This window comes from Erinaceus europaeus, chromosome 20, assembly GCF_950295315.1.
Source record: "Erinaceus europaeus chromosome 20, mEriEur2.1, whole genome shotgun sequence".
Lineage (NCBI taxonomy): Eukaryota > Metazoa > Chordata > Mammalia > Eulipotyphla > Erinaceidae > Erinaceus > Erinaceus europaeus.
Genome location: NC_080181.1, coordinates 16,945,590 through 16,962,986, shown reverse-complemented (window position 1 = coordinate 16,962,986; position 17,397 = coordinate 16,945,590). Strand labels below are relative to the sequence as shown.

General features: G+C 43.5%; 1 long non-coding RNA gene across 1 annotated transcript in view; it reads right to left on the bottom strand.

Annotated features, from left to right (window-relative positions):
* The window catches only part of LOC132534999 (uncharacterized), a 380,416-nt gene extending 363,401 nt beyond the window's left edge, over window positions 1-17,015 (bottom strand). Inside the window, exon 1 of the long non-coding RNA XR_009546770.1 lies at window positions 16,762-17,015. This is a non-coding gene — a long non-coding RNA (uncharacterized LOC132534999). The remainder of the gene's footprint in view (window positions 1-16,761) is intronic.
* Between the last annotated feature and the right edge of the window lie 382 nt (window positions 17,016-17,397).

Genomic DNA, 17,397 nt, shown 5'->3' with positions numbered 1-17,397 from the left:
TCAGAAGTCAGTGATTAAGCTAAGAAGCCTACTTATAGTTTAAAAGCCCTCAGGCTCCCATAGGCTACAGGGAAGAAAAAGCACAAAAGAGGCTTTTAAGCCACTGAGCTCCAAATCAGGGATTAAAATACTATTGAAACAACTGTTAACTTCCACAACTGTGAACCCTTTAATTACCTTACTTAGATACAAGTCAATCCAGGCAATAGTGATCAGTAATTTGAAAAGTACTGAGAGAGGGACCTTACAGAAATGGTTAAACCAACAAGAATAAATATTGAAGAAATCAACCAGGACAAGAGTCCAGCTAAAAGCCCCCCAATGGTTAAAGCACAAAACAATGAGGTCAACATCCAAACACTAGTGAAGGAAATAATCATAGGTGTGAGTAAAGAGTTTGAAATAATTGTCATCAGAAATGCAGAAACAACAAATGAGACTCTGGAAGAAAATAGTAATTATCTCAAGGTTATTAGAAAACTGAAAGCTGAAATGGCTGAGCTAAGAACACAACTAGCTGAACAAGCTAAAACAGTATCAGAACAGGGTAACAAAATAGGTGAACTCCAGAAAACAGTAGAGGGGAGAGAGAGTAGAATCAATGAGGCTGAAGACAGAATTAGAAAGATCCAGGAAGAATTAGAGACAACTAAAAAAGAAGTAGGAGATCTCAAAAAGAGATTAAGAGATACTGAAAACAGCAACAGAGACCTATGGGATGAGTTCAAAAGAAACAATATATTCATTATTGGCTTACCAGAGGAAGAAAGAGAAGGAGAGGAAGAAAGAATTCTTCAGGCCACAATAGTCAAAAACGTCTCTAGTCAAGACAACATAAAAGACATAAAGGTTCAAGAAGCCCAGAGGGTCCCAAACAGAATTAACCCAGACTTAAAGACACCAAGACAAATCATACTTAGAATGGAAAGGAATAAGGATAAAGAAGGATCCTGAAGGCTGCAGGAGAAAAACAAAGAGTCACCTACAGAGGAAAACCCATAAGATTAACAGCAGACTTCTCCACACAAACACTACAGGCCAGAAGAGAATGGCAAGATATCTGTCGAGTACTCAATGAGAAAGACTTTCAATCAAGAATACTGTATCCTGCTAGACTGTCATTCAGACTAGATGGAGGCATAAAAACTTTCTCAGACAAATAACAGTTGAAGAAATCAACTATCACCAAGCCTGCCCTTAAAGAAATTCTGAAAAGTCTCCTATAAACAGTGAGACCACCATAAATAGGCCATATATCAGAACACTCTAAAACTCTACAAGAATGGCATTAAAATATCTTCAATAAATGCCAATGGCCTGAATTCACCTATTAAAACACAGAATAGAAAGATGGATCAGAAAATACAGCTCAACAATATGTGGTCTACAGGAAACCCACCTAACTCAACAAGACAGACATGGACTCAAAGTGAAAGGATGGAAAACTATCATACAGGCCAATGGCCCATTAAAAATGGCAGGGACAGCTATTCTCATATCTGACATGATAGACTTTAAAATAAATAAAATTAAGAAAGATAGGAATGGACACTACTTAACGCTTAAAGGAACAGTCAATCAAGAGGACTTAACATAATTAGCATCTATGCACCCAATGAGAAGCCATCTAAATACATCAAACGTCTACTGAAAGAGCTACAGCAATATAATAACAGAAACACAGTCATAGTAGGGGACTTCAACACCCCACTCTCTCAAGTTGACAGATCATCCAGGCAGAAAATCAATATAAAGACATAAGGGAGCTAAACGAGGAGACAGATAAACTAGAACTATTGGACATTTTCAGAGTCATTCATCCCAAGAAACTGGAATATATATTTTACTCAAGCCCACATGGGTCATTCTCAAGAATAGACCAAATGTTAGGCCACAAAGAATCAGCACATTCAAGAGCATTGAAATCATCCCACACATCTTCTCAGACCAACCACAGTGGAATTAAACTAACACTTAACAATCAACAAAATGTGGAAGCTCAACAGTACACTCCTTAACAACTACTGGATCAAAGAGGAAATAAAGGAAGAAATCAAAATGATTTGAGAATTCAATGAAAATGAAGACACTAGCTATCAAAATATTTGGGACATAGCTAAGGCAGTACTGAGAGGGAAGTTCATAGCCATACACGCACACATTAGGAAACAAGAAAAAGCACAAATAAACCACCTGATTGCACATATTAAAGACCTAGAAGAAGAACAAAGGAACCCCAAAGCAACCAGGAGGACAGAAATAACTAAAGTTAGGGTAGAAATCAATAACATTGAAAATAAGAAAACCATAAAAAGATCAACGAAAGTAAATGTTGGTTCTTCAAAAGAGTGAACAAAGTTGACAAACCTTTAGCCAGACTCACAAAACAAGAAAGGGAGAAGACCCAAATAAATCAGATAGTAAATGAAAGAGGAGATATCACAACACACAATGCAGAAATTCAACATATCATGCGATACTTCTATGAACAACTATATGCCACCAAGCTAGAGAACCTGGAAGAAATGGACAATTTCCTAGATACCTACCTACTTCCAAAACTAGGTAAAGAGGAAGTAGATAACATGAACAGGCCCATCACAGCTAATGAAATTGAAATAGTTATCAAAAATCTTCCCAAAAATAAAAGTCCTGGAACAGATGGTTTTACAAATGAATTCTATAAAACCTTTAAAGAAGAACTAATACCTCTAGTTTTAAAAGTCTTCCAGAAGATTGAAGACACTGGGATACTCCCTTCCAATTTCTATGAAGCCAACATCACTCTGATACCAAAGCAGACAGGGACACAACCAAAAAAGAAAACTACAGATCAATATCTCTGATGAACATAGATGCTAAAATATTGAACAATTCCAGTCAACCGGATACAGCAGTCTATTACAAAGATTGTTCATCATGACCAAGTGGGGTTTATCCCAGAGATGCAAGGTTGATTTGATATACATAAATCAATCAATGTGATCACCACAACAACAAAAGCAAGACCAAAAACCACATGGCCATATCAATAGATGCAGAGAAAGCCTCTGACAAAATACAACATTCCTTTATGATCAAAATGCTATAAAAAAAATGGGAATAGATGGAAACTTCCTGAAGATAGTGGAGTCTATATAGCAAACCTACAGCCAACATCATACTCAATGGTGAAAAACTGGAAGCATTTCCACTCAGATCAGGTACTAGACAGGGATGCTCACTATCACCATTACTATTCAACATACTGTTGGAAGTTCTTGCCATAGCAATCAGGCAGGAGCAAGGAATTAAAGGCATATAGATTGGAAGAGAAGAAGTCAAATTCTCCCTATTTGCAGATGACATGATAATATACATAGAAAAACCCAAGGAATACACCAATTGTCTTTTGGATATCATCAAACAATACAGTAAGGTGTTATGCTACAAAATTAACATCAAAAGTCAGTGGCATTCCTCTATGCAAACACTAAGTTAGAAGAAGTTGAAATCCAGAAATCAATTCCTTTTACTACAGCAACAAAAACAACAAAATATCTAGGAATAAACCTAACCAAAGAAGTGAAAGACTTTCACACTGAAAATTATGAGTCACTACTCAAGGAAATTGAAAAAGACACAAAGAAGTGGAAAGATATTCCATGTTCATAGGTTGGAAGAATTAACATCATCAAAATGAATATACTACCCAGAGCCATCTACAAATTTAATGTTATCCCCTCCATCAAGATCCCAACCACATTTTTTAGGAGAATAGAACAAATGCTACAAATGTTTATCTGGAACCAGAAATGACCATAGAATTGCCAAAACAATCTTGAGAAGAAAGAACAGAACTGGAGGAATCACACTCCCAGATCTCAAATTGTATTATTGGGCTGTGATCATCAAAACTGCTTGGTAATGGAATATGAATAGGCACACTGACCAATGGAATAGAATTGAGAGCCCAGAAGTAAGCCCCCACACCTATGGACATCTAATCTTTGAAAAAGGTGCCCAGACTATTAAATGGGAAAAAACAGAGTCTCTTCAACAAATGGTGTTGGAAAAAATGGGTTGAAACATGCAGAAGAATGAAACTGAACCACTATATTTCACCAAGTGCAAAAATAAATTCCAATTGGATCAAGGACTTGGATGTTAGACCATAAACTATCAGATACTTAGAGGAAAATATTGGCAGAACTCTTTTCTGCATAAATTTTAAAGACATCTTCAATGAAATGAATCCAATTACAAAGAAGACTAAGGCAAGCATAAACCTATGGGACTACATCAAATTAAAAAGCTTCTGCACAGCAAAAGAAACCAATACCCAAACCAAGAGACCCTCATAGAATGGGAAAAGATCTTTACATTTCATACATCAGACAAGAGGCTAATAAGCAAAATATATAAAGAACTTGCAAATCTCAACAAGAAGAAAACAAATAACCCCATCCAAAAATGGGGGAGGACAAGGACAGAATATTTATCACAGAAGAGATCTAAAAGGCTGAGAAACACATGAAATAATGTTCCAAGTCTTTGATTGTCAGAGAAATGCAAATAAAGACAACAATGAGATACCACTTCACTCCTGTGAGAATGTCATACATCAGAAAAGGTAACAGCAACAAATTCTGGAGAGGTTGTGGGGTCAAAGGAACCCTCCTACACTGCTGGTGAGAATGTCAATTGGTCCAACCTCTGTGGAGAACAGTCTAGAGAATTCTCAGAAGGCTAGAAATGGACCTACTCTATTCCTCTACCCTATTCCTGCAATTACTCTCCTGGGGATATATCCTAAGGAACCCAACACACCCATCCAAAAAGACCTGTGTACACATACGTTCTTAGCAGCATAATTTGCAATAGCCAAAACCTGGAAGTAATCCAGGTGTCCAACAACAGATGAGTAGCATATATATATATATACAATGGAATACTACTCAGCTATAAAAAATGGTGACTTCACTGTTTTCAGCTGATCTTGGATGCACCTTGAAAAATTCATGTTAAGTGAAATAAGTCAGAAACAGAAGGATGAATATGAGATGATCTCACTCTCAGGCAGAAGTTGAAAAACAAGATCAGAAATGAAAACACAAGTAGAACCTGAACTGGAATTGGCGTATTGCACCAAAGTAAAAGACCCTGGGTTGGTTGGTTGGGGAGAATACAGATCCAAGAAGGATGACAGAGGACCTAGTGGGGGTTGTATTGTTATATGGAAAACTGGGAAATGTTATGCATGTACAAACTATTGTATTTACTGTCGAATGTAAAACATTAATTCCCCAATAAAGAAATTTAAAAAAAAAGTGGTTTCAAAGGGCCAGGGAGATATCACAGGAGTTTATGCAACAGACTTTCATGTTCGAGACTTGGAGATCTTAATATCAATGCCCAGCACCACAAACCAGAGTTGAGCATTGCTCTAGTGGATGGGGCACGGAGCTTTAAAAAATACTGTCAAGCGAAAATACAATTCACAGATGGGGAGCAAAACTTGCAACATTTCTAATAAAAGACAAGGATAAATAACTTTCAAAATTCAATATTAAAACAGCACACTTTTTAAATGAATAAAAGATATGAAGATATTTCACCAAAGGAGATATATGACTGACAAACAACACATAAAAACATGTTCAACATCACCAGCTATTGTAGAAAGGTATATTAAGAGGCTAGATGGTTGCATACCCAGTTGAGCACACATTACAACGCAAAAGGACCTGGGTTTAAGCTCCAATCCTCATCTGCAAGGGGGAATCTTCACAAATAATGAAGCAGTACTATAGGTCTCCCTCCCTTTCTTTCTTCCTTTCTATTTTCCCTCTCCCTCTTGACTTCTGTCTCTATCCAATAAATAAGTACATAAATGATATATTAAAACCACAATAGGAATAATAAACCACAATTTATAAACCACCTTTATAAATATATGAAACACATCATCATATACTAATACCAAAAAAATTGACCATATGAAATGTTGGACAATGAGCTCTCATACATTATTGGTAGGAATGAAAATTGGTACAACCACTTTGGAAAATAGTTTGACAGCTTCTTCAAAAGTTAAACATGGGGAGTTGGGCAGTAGTGTAGCGGGTTAAGCTCACGTGGAGCAAAGCACAAGGACCAGTGTAAGGATCCCAGTTGGAGCCCTCAGCTCCCCACCTGCAGGGTAGTTGCTTCACAGATGGTGAAGCAGGTCCACAGGTGTCTGTCTTTCTCTCCCCCTCTGTCTTCCCCTCCTCTCTCCATTTCTTTCATCCTATTTAACAATGATGACATCGATAACAACAACAATAAAACAACAAGGGCAACAAATGGGAAAATTTTTTAAAAAATTAAAAATTTTTAAAAAGTTAAACATAAACCTACCATAAGAACCAGTCATTTCTCAACTAAGCATCTGCCCAAGAGGATGAAAGCATCTATCTACACAAAGATTTACATGAATATTTTTATCAACTCTTTTTCTAATAGACTTAAATTTCTTTTTTTTAATGTATTATCTTTATTTACTGGATAGAGAGAGCCAGAAATTGAGAGGGAAGGGGAGATAGAGTGACACCTGTAACCCTGCTTCATCACTTGCAAAGTTTTCCCCCTGCAGGTGGGAGCTTGGGGCTTGAACCCAAGTCCTTGTGCATTGCAACATGGGTGCTTAACCAGGTGCACCAGCACCTGGCCCCTTAAATTTCTAATAGCCCCCAAATATCAATTCAGAATTTCAGTAACTAGGGAGCAGATAAACAAACTGTGGTACATTCACACAATGGAAGTCTGCTCACTGATAGAAAAAAATGAACTACTGTTCCATTTGATATCATGGATGAGTGATAAAAACATACCCTAAAGAGAGTACAAACTAGATCATTCCACTTCTATAAAGTTTTAAGAATGTAAACTGATCTACTGTGACAGGAACATATTTGTGGCTGAGTGGGTAAGAAGGGAGGGATGTAGGGGGACAGTGAATGAAGGAGGGGCAGAGGACAAAGCAGCAAGAAGAAACTTGGTGTGTGTGATGGGTGTGTTTATTATCTTAATTATGGTGATGATTTCAAGCCTACCAAGTTAAACATTTCAAATATGTTCAGTTTCTGTATGCCAATTACACCTCAATAAAACTGTTAAAGAATGTGTTTATAATGTAGCACATACAGATGTTGATTTACAATGATGGATACCGAAAACATATACAATGTCATAAACCAATGTGATTTCTATTTAAAAAAAAAACAAAACCTCAATATGCTGATAAAAACAGCATGTATTTCTGGGCCTGTCACAGAGAAAGACTAACAAACCACGCATATTAATTTGTGCTTATAACTAAACACATAATATTTTTAAGGTTAAAATTTGATCAACAATCACTAAGATATGTGAGTTTTACGGTCTGTACCTCAGAAGACATCTAATTTTTCAGACTGCTTTAAATATCCTGATTCACAGGAGCTGAGAGAAGTCTTTTCTTCTTTTCTTTTTTTGCCCTCTCTTGGTTTATATTTTCTAAGCTTTATTTATGTGTGAAAGATACGGGGAGGGAGAGAGAGAGAGAGAGAGAGAGAGAGAGAGAGAGAAAACCAGCACATCACTCCAGCGTGTGCATTGCCAGGAATCAAACCCAAGACCTCACGTATGCATGTCCAGTGCTTCCTGCCTGATACACCACCTCCCAGGTCAAGAGACAGCATCTCGGTATGAACAACAGAGAAGAAGTCATCAAAAAATAGTGAAGATGAGAAAATCTGTACTTGGAAGAAGTCAGGGAACTGGTAGGCAAGGACAAAGTATTGAGCCCCCAAGTGGTCTGCAGAGTGATAATCCAAATGATTATAATTTATTACACGCTCTCTATGTACAGGTACTTAATGGTATCTCAGTTCATCCTTAAACCCTGCGAGACAGATATTGCTATAAAGGCCTTTTAAAGAAGAGGAGACTGTTATTTAGTGGCCAAGTTAAGTGTCTTGTCCTAGGTTTGGAACCACAAGGACTGGAGATTCCTGTTGTACCTGTTTCCTATAGTAACTAATCAGTGCCACCAATCAGTGGCACAGAGCAATATCAATTTATTTATTTCACTATTTCAGAAGTCAGAAGTCAGAAAATGAGAGCTAAGAGGCCAAAATTAAGGAGCACACTTTGCTGCATTTAATTTATTTATTCCTTTTTGTTGCCCTTGTTGTTTTATTGTTGTAGTTATTATTGCTGTCATTGTTGGACAGGACAGAGAGAAATGGAGAGAGGAGGGGGAAGACAGAGGGAGAGAGAAAGATAGACACCTGCAGACCTGCTTCACCACTTGTGAAGCAATTCCCTGGCAGGTGGGGAGCCAGGGCTCAAACCGGGATCCTTACACCAGTCCTTGTGCTTTGCAACATTGCTGCATTTCTTTTTGAGACTTCAAGGGGAGACTTCACTCCTTGAGTCTTAAGTTTCAGAGGCTGTCAACTTTCCTTGGCTTGTGGATGTATCTCTTTCTTACTTCTGCTAAGAACTCATATGGCCTTTTCTTTCCCTTGATTCTCTTTCTCCCTCTTATTTAAAAATACTAATCTATTTAGTTATTTTATCAGAGAGCTACCAGAGCACCACTACAGTATATGCAGTGCTGGGAACCAAACTTGGGACTGCATGCATGCAAGTTCTATACTCTACCCACTGAGCTATCTCCCTTCTCCTCTTGAGGACTTCAGGATTACAGGGTCTACCTGGATCACCCAGGGCGGTCTCCCTATCACAGAGGCTTGGCTACTTATAGTTGCAAAGTCCCTTTTGCCATACAAGGTAACATACAAATTCTAGGGGTTGGGGTACTGACATCTATAAGACCACTATTCTATCCATGGCACCAGCCCTAGTTGATATGACCCACTCAATCAAAATGGATCGTCTGTGCCAGTTGCCCTTCCCCACCCTGCCTTCTTTCACTGCCCTCCCCACAGCCGACACCACAGCCAGACACACACATCCTGCAACATGTCATCATGGCCCAATCCTTCACTCCTCCTCCTCTGGGTGATTACCCTCTAATCAAGTCCCATCCCGCCCCCCTCCTAAGGCCTGTTGAAATATTAGCCATCCTCTTGGTGGCTGTGAAATCCTTCCTAATCTCTCACTGGAGGTGCTCTTTGCTCCCTGGAACTCCTGTGGCATCTGGGTTTAACAGTTCACCTTATATTGGGGTGGTCAGTTTAAGCTCTTTAGATTGGCACCTTGTCTCATTCATCTGTGTAGCCATCACAGCCCACAAAACACAATGCTCTACCCATTGGAGCACACGAATGGATCTATGGAGGGATACTTGCTAGCACCGAGCAAAATATCCTCTGCCTCTCAGCAGACTCCAGTGTGTCTGACATGTCTCTACTCCACAGCAGTATTGATTTTACCTACTGCTCATGGCTAAGTCCTGTGTTTTTGCTTGGAGCTGCTCTAACTTAAAGTTTGACCAGGAGATGGAAATAAGGGAAAGCATAGAGAATTCAAGCCAGAAAGGTGGGGATATTCAAAGATAATGGGAGCCAGTCCTTGCATCCACTCCCCACCACCCTTGGAGGGGGAAGGCACTTGAGAGAAAGGCAGAGGCAAGGATGCTCAGTTTGAAAGGTGTTGTCTCTGACTGATTCCAGATCCCAGATCAGCCCTTTCCTGCCATCTCGAACCAGTGCCTTTACAATCTGCCGGGAGCCAAAACCTTAGCTAAGTCTCTCACATAACTGGTGAGCAGACATTCCGATCACTGTGAGCGGACATTCCGATCACTGTAACTGCGATTACCATCTAACTGTTTGGAAAGTTGCTCACCCACCTCCCTCCCCCACTACCTTAGCAGAACTTCCTCCTTGTTTGTGCATAAATTGTGGCTGCAAAATAAAATTTTCAGAGCTTGATCAGACCTCATGACTTGCTCTCGTTCTTCGTGTCTCTTGTCCCCTCCATTCTCTTGCCCCCTACCCTAGGTTTCCGTCGATAACCCCGCAGGCCGGGGCAACAATTGAGTCAGTTCCCCTCCTCCCCACCAAGAATAAGGTCCTTTAAAACCAGTGGAGTCAGAGTGGGCAAAGAGACAGTACAGCTATAAACTGATTGTCTGTGCATCCCCCGTGCACATGCTGAAACCCTAACCTCTAGTGTGGGGTCTTGGTGAGGGACTAGATCATGAGGGGGGAAGCCTTCATGAAATGGCGTGAATGTCCTTATGGGAGAGTCACAGAAAGCTCCCTTGCCCTTTTGCCAGGTGAAGGACACAGCAACAAGGTCCTTCCATGAGGAAGTGGACTTTCAGCAGATACTAAATTTGAAAGCATCTTCACCTTCAACTTCCAAATCTCTGAAATAGTGAGAAATTAAAAGCATCACTAGCAAACCTCCCAGTATATGGTATTTTTATTACTGTGTCTTGAGTAGATTAAGACACTATACCGAGCTAATGCCCTCATTTTTATTTTATTTTATTATTTTTACCTACTTGGAGCCCAAAAGGGCAAAAAGGCACTGTGTTAAACACTGGCTCTCCTGCTCTCTCATCTAAATGGGCAGATATGTGTGTGTGATGTGTGTGTTTGCGGAACATGTGTATGTCTTATGTGTGCATGTGTGCACGTGTGCATGCATGTGCTCCAGTACCCAGGGCCTTAGAAACAGAAGTCTTCGGTATCTTCACGGCAGGCTTGAAACTATATTCAGTCAGTGCTATATTCAATTCATTGCTCTGCTATCTATATTTTTTGTAGACAAAGGGGTTTGAGGCTGAAGAGTCAACCTTTAAATTAAATGACAAGGCAATGAATCTTTAACAAAATATTTGAAAGGATTCCTCCAAAGGATGTGTGAGTTCCTGGAAGCCAAAGAGCTGGAACTGTTCTTGGCCAAATGTTCAGCATTTGCCTGAGTGGTGACACTTTCTGTGCCCAGCATGGAGCAGGCAGATGGGTAAGGGAGAGGGAAGAGGGACAAGCCCCTCTTAGACGCCTTGCTACCGCCTCATTAGTCAGATTCGCAAATGTAGCTTGGGGTGGTGTGAGTTTCCACTCTCAGTCACCCTTCGATGAACAGAACTTGAGAAATAAAAGCTAGAAGCAAAGGGAGGTGGGTTTTGGCATCTTGAGTGTTTGGGACTAAACAAAGAGCTGTGTCTTTCTCTCGAGATACTGGACACTGACACTGCCCTGTGTGTGTGTGTGAGCAGCATCGTTCACACTAAACAGACCAGAACCATGTGCATTGGCAGGTGACAGACAAGCTTGGGGGGGCACAATCCACACTGTTGTCACACAACTGGACACCTTCACCGTGACAGTTTTACAGCAGATGGGACTGATGGGTCCTGAAGAATGCTGTAACACCCTCCCTAGGGGCTCACTTCCATGGCCTCCAGTTCTTTTCTTTCTTTCTTTCTTTCTTTCTTTCTTTCTTTCTTTCTTTCTTTCTTTCTTTCTTCTTCCTTTCTTTTTCTTCTTCTTCCTTTATTTCTTTTTAAGATTTTCCTTTCCTTTTTAAATATTCATTTACTATTAGATAGAGATAGAAGGAAATTGAGAGGAGAGTGGAAATAGAAAGGGAAAGAGAGAGAGAAAGACACCTGCAGCCCTGCTTCACCACTTGTGAAGTTTTCCCCCTGCAGGCGGGGACCAGGGGCTTGAACTCAGGTCCTTGCACACTGCTAAGTGTGCACTTAACCAGGTGAGCCACTGCCTGGCCCCCTCCAGATCTTTTCTTTAGAGAATGGTGCTGAGAAATCAAAAAGGTCAGAGGGCCAGATCCTTCCCATCTGTGTTCACACAATACATCCACTATGCTAGCCTTGAGTGGGGACTGGCAAGGGCCCTGGGGACAGTCTGACAAAGGCAGATTGAATATTCCATCCCAGGTCCTAACGACACCTTAGTGTGGAGGAAAGAGTGGGGAATGAAAATCACTCTCATAATTATGTGGCCAGAACTCAGTGTAGTGCCTGATAAAGAAAGGGGTCACAGTACTAGTTGAGGGGATGAAAGGAGAATGGATGGATGGATGGATGGATGGATGGATGGATGGATGGATGGATGGATGGATGGATGCTTGTAAAAGTCCATGTGTAGTATGTGAGTAAGTGTGGATGCTTCTATTACCTTCTATTATTTGGAGTATTTTTCCCTTTAGGAGAGAAAGAGATGAGAGAGAGAGAGAGAGAGAGAATGATATGAAAATGTCCAGGGAATTCTCTGAAAGAGGCAGAAACTGCCAAAATGAATTCACTTAAAGGATCTCTTGCCAGGAAGCTGTCCCTGGAGAGGCCCCTTTCTAGGGAGCAAATCTTTCTCACTTACTATGTGCTGCTGCTATTGCTCACTCAGTCCAGCTGTCTGTCCCACCTCTCAGCAAAACCTATTTATCAACCCCATTTGCAAGTCTAAACCATAATCACTGGCCTCCTCCTGTGAATGCCACTGTCCCAGCAGGATATCCCATGGAGAGGCGGCTTTAATTGGGTGTTGGTTCTGAAAGAGAACCTAGGTCTGGGCTAGGACTGACACATGCAGGCTGGCTGGGGATGACCACTGATAGGCTGTGTTTGGGAGAGTCAGCGGGCAGAGAGCATAAGAACAAAGGCTGTGGACTGGGAATCAAGACTCAGAGGCAGAGCGCTATACTCTAGGACTAGACTGGATGTCTGCCAACTGTCTACACCACTGCAGGCTGGTCTGCAGTGCAGGGCAATCCAGGCTACGTATGTAGCCTTGCTTCTAGGCTGATGGCTGAGGGGTACAACTCAGAGATTCTGAAGGTGGAGGCCTACCCTGGAGACATGGCACAGCAAGTACCTCTTTGGAATCTAGATTTCTCTGCAGTTAAGCTCCTTTGAAGACCACTTTGCTCTTGCCCCTCCCTTAGTAACCCAGATGACAAAGATGGGGAGTATTGCCCATATTTCTTTTTTTTATTATTATTTATTTTCCCTTTTGTTGCCCTTGGTGTCTTTTTGTTGTTGTTGTTGTTGTTGTTGTTATTGTTGTTGATGTCATTGTTGGATAGGACAGAGAGAAATGGAGAGAGGATGGGAAGACAGAGAGGGGGAGAGAAAGATAGACACCTGCAGACCTACTTCACTGCCTGTGAAATGACTTCCCTGCAGGTGGGGAGCCGGGGCTCGAACTGGGATCCTCACGCCAGTCCTTGCGCTTCGCATGTGCGCTTAACCTGCTGCACTACCGCCCTGACTCCCTTGTCCAACTTTCTGGACAGCTCCAGAAAGGCCATCTGACGACCGACCCTTCCTATGCTGTTGCTAAACATGCATCACATGGGCTCCCCCACCTCTCCTCACAGCCCCAGGCCCCTACCTACCCCATTCTTCTCCCTTCTGGACACAACGTCTTCACAAACTAGGTAGATCCCCCTGTATGTTGAGTGAATCTTTTTCTCCTGCCAACCCACCTGCCGCTGCTGAGGAGGGGGCGTGAGCCCCTAGAAAACTCAATGAGCCCAACAGCTCAATGTGACTGGGCTCGAGCCCAGCTCGGTTTCTGTAGGTTTTTGTACAGGACTGGCTTGCCATTTCTTCCTGCAGTGAGTTCCTTCCAGATTATGTCACCTGCCAGACCCTGTATCGGGGGCAGGGAATGTACCCACGAACAAAGCAGGCATCACCCCTGCCACGTGTGTTTACATTCAAGAGGGAAACAGAAACCGCAAGGAGTCACAGGCACTGCAGAAGTCTGTAGGGGGGCAGCAGGTGAAGGAAGCAGCATATGGAAAGGCCTGAAGGTCAGAGTCAGCAGGGCTCTCCAACAAGTGAAAACTCAGATCAATGGGAGCTGTGAATGCCAGGACTACAGAGAGGAGGATGGGGGAGTCAGGTCCCCAAGAGGCTCCTTGACAACTAGACATGGAGTCTCCCCACTCTGGGGGTGGGGAGTCAGCAGGGAGAAACAGGAGGGCTTGGGGGATATGTGAGCCCCTTGATAAAGGGGCTGTCAAGGAAGGGATGATAAAGGATTTGCTGCCTAGAAACCATTTCGAAGCATTTAAGGCAAATTCAATTCTATTCCTTCTCCCTAAGCCACAGACACACTTGAATGGAAGAGAAAGTTACAAATAACCACCACAAGGGAACCAGGCAATGGTGCACATTTACCATGAGCAATGACCCAGGTTTGAGCCCCTGCTCCCCACCTGCAGTGAGGATGCTTCACAAGTGGTGAAGCAGGTCTGCAGGTGTCTTTCTCTCTCCCTCTCTATCTCCCCCACCGCTCTCAATTTCCACTGGGAGCAGTGGATTCGTCCTGCAGGCACCAAGCCTCCTCAATAATCCTGGTGGCAAAATAGAGAATAAATAAATAAACAAATAAATAGCCAACCACCACTTGCATCCCAGGAGGTGGCACAGTGGAAGAGTCCAAACATAACATGAGTGAGGCCCTGAGTTTGGTCTCCAGCACCTGGGGTGCCAGAGCGCTCTCTCTCACTCTCAAAAAAAAAAAAAAAAAAAGAAAGAAAGAAAGAAAAGAAAAGAAAACTTCCCTTCTCTACAGACTTTACAAAGGATTTTCATGTCCATCTCCACATGGCTCCATGTTAAGGTCAGTTGAGCCAGTCAGATGGCCCACCCTCCACTTACAAAAGAGGAAGTGAGACCCCAGGAAGCAAAGCCACTCATGGGAAACAGCAGGTAAAGGCTTGCCTTAAGAACCCAACGCTAACCTTACACAGGGATGCTCTGAGGGTTAGAGAAGCTGAGAACACTCATCCACAGCGAGTGACAAGGCTAATCCACAGGTGGAGCAAACAGTCAAGCCAGAGTGGATGCCTCGACTCTGAGAGCTGGCCCAGTGGCCCCGGCCAGGCAGACCACACCACCCAAGAGACAGAGACCTCAGAAGCCACCCTGCTTGGAGAGGGAGGTGGGGTGGGGAGAGACTTAAGTGACACACACACACACACACACACACACACACACACACAGTCCTTGGTCTGACTTGAGAAGTTGGCCATATTCCATGTCAAGCCCCACATATAGAGCACCTAGAATTCCAGAGCCTGCTGTTTGCCCACCCCTCCTGCTCCCTGCCTTCCAAAGCTGAGTCCATGGCCTCTCAAGGGGTGTACTTAAGGGACCTCTGGAGGCCTACATGCTCCAGGTTCTGGAAACAAGACCTGCCCTGCTGTTGGCCACCCAGCTCTCCCGGGAGCACCAGAAGGCAGGAGTCAGCTCTCTGTGGCTGCTACTCAAATAGAGAAGCCAACAAGCCCACTTGGAGCAGCAGGGGCAAACAGAGCCTTCTCTCTGTCTGAGGACCTCTCCACTCTTCTCCTTATTCCTGGGTCTTTGCTAGAAATGCTTTTCTGGGAAAGGGGAGGGGAGGAGGTGGAGATGGACAGAATTCTTTCTTTCTTTTCAGAGGGTCCTTGTTGCTGTTATTCCCATCTCTCTCCCTGGAGCTGAGAGACCCTGCAGAGCAGAGAGGGCTGCGAGGTGCCAGGGAGAGGATTGTGATATCAAAGGGAGTGGATTAGGGCTCCAGTGGGGAGGGAGGAGCAGCCTTGCCAGCCCAGTCAGCAACTGACAAGAGAAGATGACAAGTCACTTAGGCTCCAGGTTGAGAGCCAGTGGCAGAGTGTGAGATGCAGAGACAGGCGCTGTCAATTCTGAAGGATTGTCCTTGTCACAGGAAACAAGGCTCTCTTTTAAAAGGAGCTGTCCCCCTGAAGTGGGAAACCTGAGAAGCAGCTGCTGGAGGCAGAGCTAGGGTGGGACAAGAGCAGCAAATGACCCAGGGCTGTCCAGGTCAGGTCAGGTCAGGTCAGGCATCATGGATGGAGGACCAGAGAGAGAGACGTGTAGGAAAGGAGGAGACCCCTGATGGAATGGGCCCCCAGAAGGATAGTAATGAGGTCTGAAAGGTCTTGGCCACTCAGGAGCCCTAAGGCTGAGCTAGGTCTGCACATTGTCAGGATTCTGGGAGCAGTTGCTCTGGAAGGCAGCAAACTCAGACTCATGTGACTCCCAGGACTTAAGAGATCAGGAAGCGCTCACCAAAGTGAGTTCCCCTTGTGCCCAGCACCAGGCGAGGCAATTTGCAGGACATGGCGCACTGAGCTTTTCTGTGTCGCATGGCCCTGCCTTCCTGACTATCTGGAGACACACAGCAGTGATCCATTCACCATTCAGGTCTGACTGCTCAGGGCCTCAGAGGGAATAGAAGAATAGGGAGAGACGCACCCCAAAGAAGAGCTGGGGTGGGGGTGTGGTAGAAAGATAGCTCAGCCTGTTAGAGCACCAGACTTTCATCCCTGAGAGTCCCAGAGGTTCCAGGTTCAATCCCTAATACCACCATGTACCAGAGCTCAGCAGTACTCTGGTATCTTTTTCCTCTTTCTGTCTCTCTCTCCTCATTCTCTCACAAAAATAAGTAAATAATTTTTTAAAAGAAAATGTTGGGGAAAAAAAGGAGGGTTGGCAGCAGGAAAGAAGACAGAAAAGCTGGGTAGGCTGGTGGAAACAACTGAGTTAACTTATCAACCTGATTCCCCAGCTGCACAGTGGGCATTTTCTACCCTGAGTTCTGCAGTTCTTCAGGGCTGTTCCTCAAAGGCTCTCGGCCCACGGTGGTGGTGGTGGGGGGTCTCTAGACTAGAGCACCACTCAGCTCTAGCATATGGCAGTGCCAGGAATGGAACCCGGAGTCACTTGGGCCTCAGGCATGCAAGTCCTGTGTTCTGACACTGAACTAGCTTCCCACATCCACATCCAGAGAATACAAATACCCTGAGCCAAGATTCACTACCATGCAGAGGAAAAAGGAAAGTCATCTTGGAGTCTTCAAAGCAACTGGTGACATCCTCCAAGCTGTCACCCCACCTCACCCTGAATAAACAGAGGCACTGCATTTTCTGGGCTCTCCCTGACACATCTAATGGATGTCAGATGGGAGTGTCCGCATAGCAAATAGGAATCTAATCTAGCTCCTCCGTTGGCCAAATGGAAACAGCAGGATATCCACAGCAGAGCCTCCAGCTCCTGGCGGGGATATGCAGAATGAAAATGGAAACAGATTACAGTCAGTCTGATATCCAAATAGCAAACAGGTGTCCTGGGGAAAACCGTACTGCACTGGTGTTCAGGAAGGGATCCACTGCTTTTCTTGTCTGCTCTGCCTTCGTGTTCTAATCGAGGAAGGTGCTAGTTAAAAGTCAAAAGAGGGAGTCGGGCGGTAGCGCAGGGGGTTAAGCGCACGTGGCACAAAGCGCAAGGATCGGCTTGAGGATCCGTGTTTGAGCCCCCGGCTCCCCAACTGCAGGGGAGTCGCTTCACAGGCGGTGAAGCAGGTCTGCAGGTGTCTGTCTTTCTCTCCCCCCTCTGTCTTCTCCTCCTCTCTCCATTTCTCTCTGTCCTATCCAACA